This window comes from Oryctolagus cuniculus, chromosome 11, assembly GCF_964237555.1.
Source record: "Oryctolagus cuniculus chromosome 11, mOryCun1.1, whole genome shotgun sequence".
Classification (NCBI taxonomy): domain Eukaryota; kingdom Metazoa; phylum Chordata; class Mammalia; order Lagomorpha; family Leporidae; genus Oryctolagus; species Oryctolagus cuniculus.
This window is the reverse complement of record NC_091442.1, coordinates 83,730,242-83,742,991: the sequence shown is the minus strand read 5'-3', so window position 1 is coordinate 83,742,991 and position 12,750 is coordinate 83,730,242. Positions and strand designations below refer to the sequence as shown.

Here is a 12,750-nt window from a genome sequence, read left to right as displayed (position 1 = left end):
GCTTTTGTGCTACAACTGCAGCACTGAGTAGTTGCCACAGAGACAGTTTGATCTATGAAGCCTGAACTATTCGCTCTATGGCCCTTTGGAGAGAATGGCTTGTGGACTTCTGCTTTAAAAGCACTGAAAATTTGGTAAACCACAAATTTACGTTTCTTTCTTTCAGCTTAACCAGTTGAGGAGCTTGGTATGCAACCTCCTGCCATGCACACATATCACAAGGGGGTTCTCTTAGCCCTTCACTCTCCACCAGGGACTTACTGCTTTGCCTGTTACTTGACACTTACTAGCCTGGTGATGGAGGACAAAAGTCTCTCTTGGTCATGGCTCAGCCATGGTCCAAGGCCCTCTGTGCCTGGGTCTCCAGGATGGTGCTTTCTGGGTCTGCCTTCTGTCCACAGAGAGTCCCTATCCTTTAGCAGTGGTGGGACACCTTTGATAATACTGGTATAAGATTCTGGGATGAAGAGAATTCTCTGCCTCCTTCCTCCCACCCCACGCCATCTCCTACCTCAGTTGTAGTATTCTGCTTCCTAGTTATTCACCTCTAGTCTTCTGCTCTAATCCACACTTTTGTGGCAACACTCAGTGCAAGTTTGTGAGAAAAAGTCTGTGCCACTCTTAGAGGTCCTATATTCCAATGTTGGCTCATACTTGGCCTGTTATCAATTTGGTAAAAGTTTTAGCTCAGTTTTTTTACACACTTGAGGAGAGTACTTCAGAATGTTCTTGGAAAGAGGAATAAACAAATGTTTACTTTGGTGCAAAAAATTGAAATCCATGCAGAATTTATTCATAGTATGCAATTTCCTTGAACTTTTTCAAGATCCTGATTTAACACTTAGTATGATCAGTTCCCCTGCAGGGCCACAACTCATCTCTGTGTTTCAAGTCTACTTAGAGGGGCTTCTGTACTTCTGTTATTATTGTTTTTGAAAGTTAACTCATTTCCCGTTAGGTATAATTTATGCTCACCTAGTAGACTAAGAAACTGTTTTCCAGTTGGAAAAAGAGACATGAAAGCATTTTTTTTTTTTGCATTCTGCTTCATTTTGGGTAACTAATTGCACATCTAAGCAACTATTTGGTGCTCTATATGTTGTTCCTTATATTTCAAATTAAAATGCAATTTGGAGACTAAGTTAAGTGAATTGGTAATCTGGCAGACTGACTAACACATAATCTCTTCTGTTAAAAACATCAAAATATGCCAGATAAAACAATTAAAAATCTGTTTCTTAGATTGCAAATGAAGTGTAATATCCTGGTGTCAGAAATGTAAAGGAAAGTAAAGCTGGAATGGCAGATATGTGAGCTGATGATTTGGTTGAAATAGATTAAAAGGGCATAAATGTTCCCATACTTATAAATAATCCCCATGGCTGGGAGCGATGCAGGAGCTGGAGATGATGCATTCGATTGGCCTCATTCCCATCAACTAAACTGTATCACTTAGCTTGAGTCTGAACATATGCCACCCACTTGGTTTAGGAACGCATCTATCAAGAAATGGGTCCTAGGCTAGGGCAGGTTGAGAGGGGAAAACGAAAGCTCTGTTATGAAACATCTATCCACATGGATTCCCTTCGAACAAGTAATTCCTGCCAAAGGTGCGCTCGCAATTAAGCACTGAAAACACATCAGAGGGAGACAGAACATCGGAGTGAGTCATTGCCCACAGCAAACCAATACATAAATGAACCCTATGCTTCAGGCAGAGCAATCAGAAATTCGGAGGAAAGAGTATGCTTAAAAAGCTGAAAGATTTCGACTTAATGAATCCAGACTGACAACATATTTATAATCACAAACTATATAATGTAAGAAAAAGACCATAAATTTAGAATATGATGCTGAAATAATAGGCAAATTTGAAAAGGGTAATTAAAACAATGAGAAAAGGGGCTGGCATTGTGGAGCAGTGGATTAAGCTGCTTCTTGCAATGCTGGCTTCCCATACAGGAGCGCCAGTTTCAGTCCTGCTTCTCAGCTTACTATCCGGCTCCCTGCCAATGTGCCTGAGAAAAGCGACAGAAGATGGCCCAGGTACTTGACCCCTTGCTGTGCATGTGAGAGACCCTGATGGAGTTCCAGGCTCCTGGCTTCAGTGTGGCTCAGCCACTGTGGCCATTTTGGGAGTGAACCAGAGAATGGAATCCCCACTCCCACCCCTGTGTGTGTGTGTGTGTGTGTGTGTGTGTGTGTGTTAGTCCACCTTTCAAATAAACAACAACAAAAAGAATTCTGAAAGGTTTTTAAAAGTAAAATGATGTTCAATTTCATTTAGAAAATTTAAAACTCTAAGGATTTGTACGTATAACACCATTTCTGTACGTGCACACTCAGAAAAAAACCCACCAACTAGCACCATTTTCCTTTTAACTAATATTATAGCCTTGTTTCTGAAATGGCTCTTGAATTTAAGAGGAAACTATCATGGGTTAAGTATTAAAACAGCCAGATTTATCTTTTATTTTTCTGAAATATTATTTGATTGTGTCATCTCTTGCATTAATACCTTCCGTGGCCTTCATTCTTCCACAGTCTCAATTCAGTTGGTTTGGCGGGTCCTCTAGTGATAAATTGTTTTCTTCTCCAGCTTCAGCTGACACTACTTTCTTTTTTTAAAAAAGATTTATTTTTTTACTTGAAAGTCAGAGTTACACAGAGAGAAGGAGAGGCAGAGAGAGAGAGAGGTCTTCCATCCGATGGTCACTCTCCATTTGGCCACAACGGCCGGAACTGCGCCGATCTGAAGCCAGGAGCTTCTTCCAGGCTTCCCATGTGGGTGCAGGGCCCAAGGACTTGGGCCATCTTCCACTGCTTTCTGAGGCCACAGCAGAGAGCTGGATCAGAAGTGGAGCAGGCGGGATTAGAACCAGGGCCCATATGGGATGCCGGCGCTTCAGGCCAGGGCGTTAACCCACTGCGACACAGCGTCGGCCCCTGCTACTTTCTAATACTTTTATTTTGAGTTGTTTCCAGCTACAAATATACCCTTCTCTCCTGAATTCACCCTTTCCTTACCCAGAATGCTTCTTCCTCAGATGATAAATTATTCTGAACTTCATGTCACCTAATCGGAGATGCTATCCGCCATATCTAAATAGTCTTCTTTCTCTAACTTCATCATTCTTTATTTTCAGTTCATGTTTTTATAGCCTTTTATGAGCTGACCATATGACAAATACTTATTAATTGAAAGACTTCATTTTAATTATTTTAAAGGCAGAGATATAGGAAGAGACCGAGACAGAGAGAGAGAGAGCAAGAGAGAGAGAGAGAGAATCTTCCATCTGCTGATTCACTTTCCCAAATTGCCAAAATGGCCTTGACTGGGCCAGGCTGAAGCCAGGAGCCTGGAACATCACCCAGGTTTCCCACAAGTACTTGGAACAGAGAATGGATAAAGTCGGAGTCTTGGAGTTGTTGCTGTCTTTACCGGAAGGTTCTTCTCTTCTTCCTCTTCCCTTTTCCTGGAAAATCCCTACTTCTTAGCATTCAGGTTTCAGATTCCTCAACAAATATTTTTTTTTTTTGTTTCCTTAGCCCATGTTCTGTCCTCTGTTTTATGCTTCCATAGTACCCTGTAGTGCCCTTTTGTAAATTCATTCAACCACTCAACGTATATTGCATTCCCACCACATTCCAATCCCCATCTCAGGCACTACAGTTGTAGTAGTGAATATAACAGCAGTGTCCTAACTCTCTGGAAGCTTTTACTTTATTGGGTTGGGGGTGAGGGGCAGACAAGTGGTAAATGAACAAGTACATACACAGCACATTACATAAGTCTGGGTATGTCACTCCTGCATGCCACAGGAGGGGATTTGTAGAGGAGTTACATAATCTGACTTGGACTTGAACAAGTTCATTCTGCTCTGATGACCATAAGAAGTAAACAGTAAGCTGGGAGTTTAATCAGAAAGTTACTAAAACTTTCTACTATGAGAGTGATGGTGTTTTTGATCAGAGCAGTAATGGTAGGAAAGTTAGTGGTCCGTGATCAAATTCTGGATATATTTGGGAGACTTAACCAGCAAGGTTTGATGAAGGATTGAATACAGAATGTGAGGGAAACAAAGAAGTCGATGACAAATCTTGTGGCCCAAGTTTCTGAAAGGTTGAAGCTTCAGTTCTATTAAGACTCAAAGATAAGGGAGAAAGAAGTTACACCCAAGCGCAATGTAGGTTTTGGACATATTGAGATATATATTAGACACCCAAATGAAGAAGTGGAAATTATGAAAAGTTCTAGAACTCGAGGTGAAAGTTCACAATGGAGATATAAATATGAGAAATATGAACATATATGTGCCATTTAGAGCCATGTGGTGGGTATAAAGACATGAAGTTTAGTGACTCAACACTGGGTAATTCCAAAATGTATAGAATAACAAGATGAGCCAGAAGGAAAGCCATTAGCGAGTGGTGATCAGAAATTGAGTGAGCGAGTGTTTTACACAGATGGGAAGGATTATGTGTGGGAAATGCTAACAGGTGAGCTAAGATGTCATCTGGGAATTGACCATTGCATCTGAAATGATGGAGGTTATCCATGGTCCTGACAGTATTGATATAATGGGTCTAGGTTTCACTGGAATAAGTTCAAAGGAGGATGGGAATATAAATGGTAGAGGCAGTGCAAGGAACTTTTTGAAGACATTTTTCTTTCAAAGACAATAAAGAAATAGGAAAGTAGTTACAGGACAAATAGTATTTGACAGGCTTGAAATTCCTATGTCTGTGATAATGGTAAGAACCATACTTTGTGGTCATAACTATATCCATCTTGTTGATGACTTCATGCCTACTCCAATGCTTGGCCAAAATCATATGCTCAATTACATATTTCTTGAGCAAATATGTACCATTTCAGCTAAAATTATAGCCTGAAATTTGTTATGGTTAAGAAATATTTTCAAGAGATGTTGCTTTTTCTTATAACTTGGACAAGAGTATATATTTTGATATTTAGCACCCCGGGTTTTAGTCCCGGTCGGGGCGCCAGATTCTGTCCTGGTTGCTCCTCTTCCAGTCCAGCTCTCTTCTGTGGCCCGGGAGTGCAGTGGAGGATGGCCCAAGTGCTTGGGCCCTGCACCCGCATGGGAGACCAGGAGGAAGCACCTGGCTCCTGGCTTTGGATTGGCGCAGTGCGCCGGCCTCAGCGCGCCAGCCGTGGCGGCCATTTGGGGGGTGAACCAACGGAAAAAGGAAGACCTTTCTCTCTGTCTCTCTCTCTCACTGTCTAACTCTGCCTGTCAAAAAAGAAAAAAAAAATAAAGAGATCACAGATAATATGATCATTCCACATTCAATCAGCAGTTTCCCAGCTGACTCAGTTGTGCTAAGCACCACATACCAGCTTTATTTTAGAGTAAACATGTAATGTAACAAACTGGTTTGCCAAAAAATATTTGGTTCACATAGCTTTATCATCTATGTTAGGTTTTATCAAATCATGGTGAAAAAGACCAAATGTATTTTAATATATATGTATTAATCCAAGTTTGGGTAGCTTAAGAAGCCATTAAAAGAGGAGTCGGCATTTGCTTGGTGGTTAAGATGCTGCATTTCATGTCAGAGAGCCAGAGGTCAAGTCCTGGCTCCATGCCTGATTCTAGTTTCCTTCTAGCATGCACCGTGGGAGGTGGTTGGATAACTGCCATCCACATGGGAGACCAGAATTCGTTCCCATTTCCTGGCTTCAGCTTGGCCCAGCCCTTACTTTTGCATATATATGGGGAATAAGCTAGTGAATGGGAGATTTCTATCCATCTCAATTTTTCTGACACTAAAGAGAGAGAAAAGGGATTGCCTAGAGCATCATAATTATGTGTGATTATTTGCTAAATGATGGTACAAAATTTATTTGTGGAGCACATTCAATATGAACAGAGACAGTTGCAGCTCAATAGATGCTAAGTTTTGCATTGGAGAGGCTACAGAGATGAATGAAGCTATGAATGATAAGGTAAAACATGGGAGCTGCATATACTCAAAAATAGGAGTGCTGAGCTTCATTTAGAGTGAAAACTTTCAGCAGGGAAATGAAATGATGTGTATTGAGCATTAACTAATGTGAAAAATGGTTGCAGGATTGAATATATGGAGATCACTGTTTAATGAACATTACTCTGGGAGAGTTCATTGGATGCTTCTTAAATAAAACTCCATGATACAATACATTAGGAGATACTGGGTTTCCCAAACAGTGGTTTAAACAAACCTCTGGAGATGTTTTTTAACTGTTGTATATGATATGCTTTGTGACTGTCCAATTGTATGAAATGCACAGTCTGCAGAACTCCATTCAAAGAACTTTATTATTCTTTCCAACAGCTTGACAATTTTAGATGACGTCAGTGTAATTCAAAGGTTTGTGGAAAACAGAAGTAACAGATAAACTTATTTTAGTGAAAAAAAAACCTTTGAAATCCTATATTGTTTTTTGATAATATGCATTTCACATCAAGTTTTAGAAGACTGCTTATACTACGTAATTTGAACAATCTGTCCTGAACTTAAGCAGGAGTTATAGTAACAGATAGGAAGGAAGCAGTTTTATTAGGCAAAACTTAATGATTAATAGGTGGTAAAAATAAAAAAAGGGAAGAGTCAAAGGGGAAACATGCTGACCCATAAAGTGTCCATCAGCAATTAATGTGTCTCAAGCAGATCCTGAGTGACCACCAAGTTCGAACTTGGGCTTTGAGGGGAAAGGGTTTAAGGCTGGAAGGTGGCTTTTTTTTTTTTTTTTTTTTTTTTTGACAGGCAGAGTTAGAGAGAGAGAGACAGAGAGAAAGGTCTTCCTTCCGTTGGTTCACTCCCCAAATGGCCACTATGGCTGGCGCGCTGTGCCGATCTGAAGCCAGGAGCCAGGTGCCTCTTCTGGTCTCCCGTGCAGGTACAGGGCCCAAACACATGGGCCATCCTCCACTGCCTTCCCGGGCTACAGCAGAGAGCTGAACTGGAAGAGGAGCAACGGAGACAGAATCCGATGCCCTGACTGGGACTAGAACCCAGGGTGCCGGCGCCGCAGGCAGAGGATTAGCCTAGTGATCAGCGGCACCAGCCAAGGCTAGAAGGTTTTAAAGAATGAATATCATATAATGATGGAGTGTAATCTCAAAATGATTAAAGCAGGTGTTAGGCATGCAGAAACTGTAATAGCTACAGATAAGACTTTTTTTTTTTTTTAAGAAAAAAATGTCCAACAGAGCTAAAGACTAGTTATAGGAAGGATGGGGCAGCAAGTACTTGTGACAGTACTTCTGCAGTTTGATGAGCATCATTTTCAGAATTCCAACCGAGATATAAAACGAAAGCCAAGAAAAAAAGGATCTCCTGCTCAGGATATTCATGCATCATGGTGGTGAAGTGTGACGGTTCCTGCAGAAATCCTGCATGCTCAAGAGTCTTGGGTTGCTGCAGAAATCCTGCCATACTCAAGAGGCTTGGGCAGGCAGTGGTTTCTGACAAGTCAGGAATCCCTCACTCTCCTAGCTTTGCTTTTCCTCCTGCAGGTTGTTGTGTCCACAGCAGGATTACGATTCTAGGTTCCTACCTCCACAGCTGCACAATCTCAGATGTCTACCTTCTGCACCTTGCTCTGAACTACCCTTCTCAAAGCAGTACTTGTTTCTTAGGACTATGTTTGTTAGTGTGTGTGTGTGTGTGTGTGTACATGTATATCATAGAAAGTGAAGAAATTTCTAGTATGACTGAAAATGTCCTCTCCAGAAATGAAACTCTTAAAAAAACCAGAAAACTGAGATTAAATCAAACACAACAAGACCTTTGTTGTGCTTACATCCTTTGCATCACTGGGTCTACCTGCATTTATGTTTAGAAGGAAATGCATGTAGCAAACCATCTAGATGCACTTTCAAGGTCAGAATGTAGACTTTGGAAGAGAAATATGGAGCAGACGGTAAGCTCATAGGAAAATTAAGTCAGCCAGCTTTCCCCAGATGGTCACCTTTATATTGTTTTTTAGTAGCTTGTGAATTAGGCACCTGTGTTTTCTTCAACATACTCACTGCCATGTGAATTATTGCATTGGACATTTTAATTGCAAATAGAAACAATAAATCCTGATTTTATTTCAACAAGAAATTCATGTGTTTTATTGTTATTTTTGTTTGAAATGAAATTGATATTCTAGAATTTCTAAAATTCTTATTTGAAATGTACAGTCCATTAGCCAGTATGGTAATAGAAATGCAGGTATAGTGGTCGAGTTCATCAAAATGATTTCTGTTTGCAGTTTTCTGGAGACTGGTTTGGCTTAGATGACCTTTAATCTTCTCAACTCCCAAATATGTGTGGTGTATTTTTTTTTCTGTAGAATATTTCTTTGAAAAGGAAATCCAGGATTAATGAAAAGAATTGTCACATTAACGTCATATCTGTTTCAGTTAAAAATGTTCCTTCCATGTGATCATCATGTTAGGTATATCCCATCCCCCATCCCTATTCCCTACATGAGAATAACCTAAGGCTTTTTATGTAAACTGTGATTTTCAAACAGACAATGCAACTTTTTCTCAGTCACTACTTTTAAACTTCTTTGGCATTTGAGATGGCATTCGGTTATTGAAATGTCAAGTAAAGATACGAAGGCTGCCCCAACCTGTCAATGCTTAATAAGCCAGCATAACAATTTCCTCTTTTTTACATCATTTATATGCATTAATAAGTGTTAATACTGAGACATATATAGAAGAGGGATTCTTAAGAGAATCTTTTAGACATAACCTAAATATAAAGAAAATAAATAAAGTTAAAGCATTAATGAAACATGATGAAGTAACCTGCACCTGAATTAAGGTATTCAGTGTAAGTAGAATTAAAGACAAAATACTCAGTAGATTTGCACAGGAATGGTTTATGTTAATGCCACTTGAAAAATAATGCCTTCCAAATTAAACTTGCTTATGCATGAGTAATTTGTGTTGCATTAAAAATGTGAATTAAATACTTGGATCTTTGCTATCTTGTTCAAAACATAAAACAATGCTAAGCTTATTTTATTTAATCTTCTTACTAATGGAACAAAACTAAAGTATATATTATAATTCAAAACCTTGTTAAACAAGCTCTTTCAAGTTTATTGCATTTGCCTGTTTATTTAAGTCAATTATATCTTAATGACTCATGAACTAGAAAAGGTAGAAGTATCTAAAGACATCTAATGTTCTATGGGATTAAAATTGTTAAGACTGTATTTGCCTGTTTTTATTTATTTAAGAAGCCAGGAGAGAGATCTTCCATTCCCTGGTTCACTTCCCAAATGCCTGCAACAGTGAAGGCTGGAACAAGCTGAAGCCAGGAGCCAGGAACTCCAACATTCCCTCTTGAGTGACAGAGTCCTAGGCAAATGGTTCAACATCCACTACTTTCTAGGGTGCACATCAGCAGGAAGTGCCTGAACCCAGGCACTGCAATATGGGATGCATGCATCCCAAATGGTTTCTTAAATCACTGTGCCATAATACCCACCCAATGAAATGAATACCTAAAACAATATTAAACTATATTTTAATGAAATAGGATGTTGCTGCATTGGTTTTTCTATAATTAAATTGTAAATTTAAAAAATTAATTCTTCATGTTTAGAGTCTTCAATTGAACCTGCAAGCTTGCATCTCCTAGAACTTCCTTACTCATTTTTTTAAAGTTTCTGATACATTTTCATGGATACAAAGATTGAAATAGGATTATAAATTTAGTGAACAATCTTTGAAGTAGTGCGTGTTGAATAGCATTGAGCAATGCAAACTTCTCCTAAAATATTTCTTCCATCTTGTGGACAAGTGTTTTCTTTTGGTTTACCTCTTGAATAATGTTTAATGAATGCCTGCCATGCTACAGGCCTTAAGATGGGCATCAAGGAGGATGAAAATACAATCTCAATTCTTGTTCTAATGAAGCTTATAATCTAGAGGAGATATTTATGGCAAGGCGATTTGACCAAGTGATTAAAATGCTAGTTGGGAAGCCTACATTGCATACCAGAGTGGCTGGGTTCACAGTATCTGGATTTGATTCCCAGTTCCAGTTCCCTATCCCAGGTTTCTGCTAATGTAGGCATTATGAGGGAGTGGTGATAACCCAAGTGATTGGAACCCTGCCATTCAAATGGGAGAACTGGATTGAATTTCTACTTCTTGGTTTCAGCCCAGGGATATTGCTGGCATTTGGAAGCTAACCAGTGAGTGGGAGCACTGTATTTGTATCTCTATCTCTCAAAGTGCTTTATTTGTTTTTCAAATAATGAATGAATTAAAAAAATAATAATCATGGTGATCAACGTGAAATTACAATAGTGCTAAGTCATAGGAAATAAATATGAATGATACTATGAAAGAACCGTAATGTATATTAGGCACTTAATAGTTGTTACTAGATTTATGAGAGAATAACTGGATCCTAGGATAACAGAGAGGAATGTTCTAGAAAAGCTTCTCTGAGGACATGATGTTTGACCTGAGATCTAATGCATAAATAAGCATTCAGTGGGAAAAAAAAAGATTAAAAGAGAAAAATGAATAAGACTTTGACATAGGTCACAGCAGAGTGAGCATGTCCTAAGCATCAAAGAAGAAGATGGTGCCAGAAGAAGCTGGAGTACTTGACAGGACCTAGGGAGGCCTTATCTTCCATATCAAGAAACTCACTCTTTCAAAAAGGAATGGAAAGCCACTGAAATGTTTTAATGTTTTACATTTAAAATGTTTTAAATGTTTGAAATAATATCCAACTGAGCAGTATTTTATGAAAAAAAAGTGCTCTTGAATTCAAAATAAATTCTAATGAGAGCCAAAATGGAAGCAAAGACATGTGTTGGAAACTACTACAGTAGTTCAGGCAAATAATACTGAGTGACTGTGAGAAAGACTTGTGAAGATACAAGGCATAGATAAATTCTCCCAAGACATTCTATAAAATGGTAGAACTAACAGGAATGCAAATTAATTACCCATGGAGAAGAAACAGAAGGCAATACAACACAAGATGTAACTGAATTTCTAGCCTACATATTTGGATGAGAGGTAACATTATTCTTCAAGGGAACAAACTGGAAGTGGAAAATATGGGCAGAAAGATGATTTTAGGCTTGAATAAGTTGAGCTTGAGAAGCTTTTAATAGTCCAGGAAGAGATGTTAAGCATGCCATTTTGTGTATGGTCTGGGTCTCAGAAGAGAAATTCAAGCTTAAAATGTTAAAACCCCAATAGTCATGAGGTACTAAACACAAGCATTTTGGATATAACCACCTTCTCCTGTAAAAATAAGCAATGGTCTTTGGACAAAAGGCAAGACAAATAATTTCTGAGAGAATGGGTTTGAGGCAGTAGGAAAAACACTGGCACTATAACATTAAAGAGATGCCAAATTAAGTAACTTATAATGATAGACAAGAAAAGACAGAAAGGTACAGATTCACGAGCTAGAAGAAAACAGATTAAAATTTACCTATCTCAGATTCCTGGATGGCTGAATAGGGAAAAGATGTGCTGATTTTGACCAGGGGAAGATAACAGGAAAAAAGTAGAGGAAGTATATTCCCAGAGGGAGACTTGGAGATGAGTTGACGATGGAAATTCTACAGAAGAAAGAGGAATGCCACGGAAAGCACATATGTGCAGTAGTGAGTGGGGCTCAAACTGCCAAGGCAGAGTACTCACAGGCAGCTGACCCTGACAACAACTCTGTATGCTCCATGGACAGGACAGGCTCACATGATAGAGAGGAGATTCCCTGCACACCATGACCATGGGAGTCTTGCACACTGTGACTGGACGGTAGGGCATCGGGTATAGCAGGGTCTCTGGGCAATTATTATGTCTGGCATCAGAGGCTCAGAGATCTATGACTGCTTGGGGTGAATCATTGCTGAGAATTCTGTGCTCACACTGAGGATTGCCGTACAGATCCTTTGTGCAATTCATGTACCAGCATGGGTGATGGTTGTGCCCACTGTGGGCTAACCTCAAGCACTGATTACTTTGGAAGAGAGGAGGTGAGGGTATAATTATGCCAAAAGATGCAATCATACCCTCCCCTCTGCTGACAATAGAGATCTACCATGCCTAACTTGGGTGTCACACTGGATTCTTGCCCCAACCTTGAGCACTGACCAGAGTTCTCTAGCCCCACCCAACACATGCCTCTAAGTGTTCACTGAAGGGAACAGACACTCCACTAAGCTACAGAGGCATAGTTCGAAGATAAAACCCATCAGTGGAGAAAACCATCAAGTGTGTCCACAAATATCTAAAAATAAATGCAAAAATACAAGAAACATCAATGAAAACAGCACAACTCCCTCGAAGAAACATAACAACACTGCAGTATTAGAATGTGAATTGATGAAATTCCTGAAAATATAATGATCATAGGAATAATCACAAGCAATGAGAAACAAATTCATGAGTTAAACAAATCCATACATGATGTAAATGAAAAATTTCCCCATGAGATTGAGATTTTGAAGAGAAATCAGACTGAAATACTAGAAATGAAGAACTTAATATGTCAAATACAGGTGAAAAAAATACAGTGAAAAACCTTAACAACAGACTTGGTGAGGCAAAAGAAAGAATATCCAAGCTAGAAGACAAATCCTTGGAAATATCTGAGTCAGACCAAGAAGAAGAAAGAGGAGGAGGAGAAATGAGAAAGATTAAAAATAGTGTTGGAGATTTATGGGACATATACTATCAAACAACCCAACACATGGGT

General features: G+C 39.2%; 1 protein-coding gene across 1 annotated transcript in view; it reads left to right on the top strand.

Moving 5' to 3' along the window:
- Window positions 1–12,750, top strand: part of LIN7A (lin-7 homolog A, crumbs cell polarity complex component) — a 161,891-nt gene that overhangs the window by 18,445 nt on the left and 130,696 nt on the right. The gene's annotated exons all lie outside the window — the stretch shown is intronic.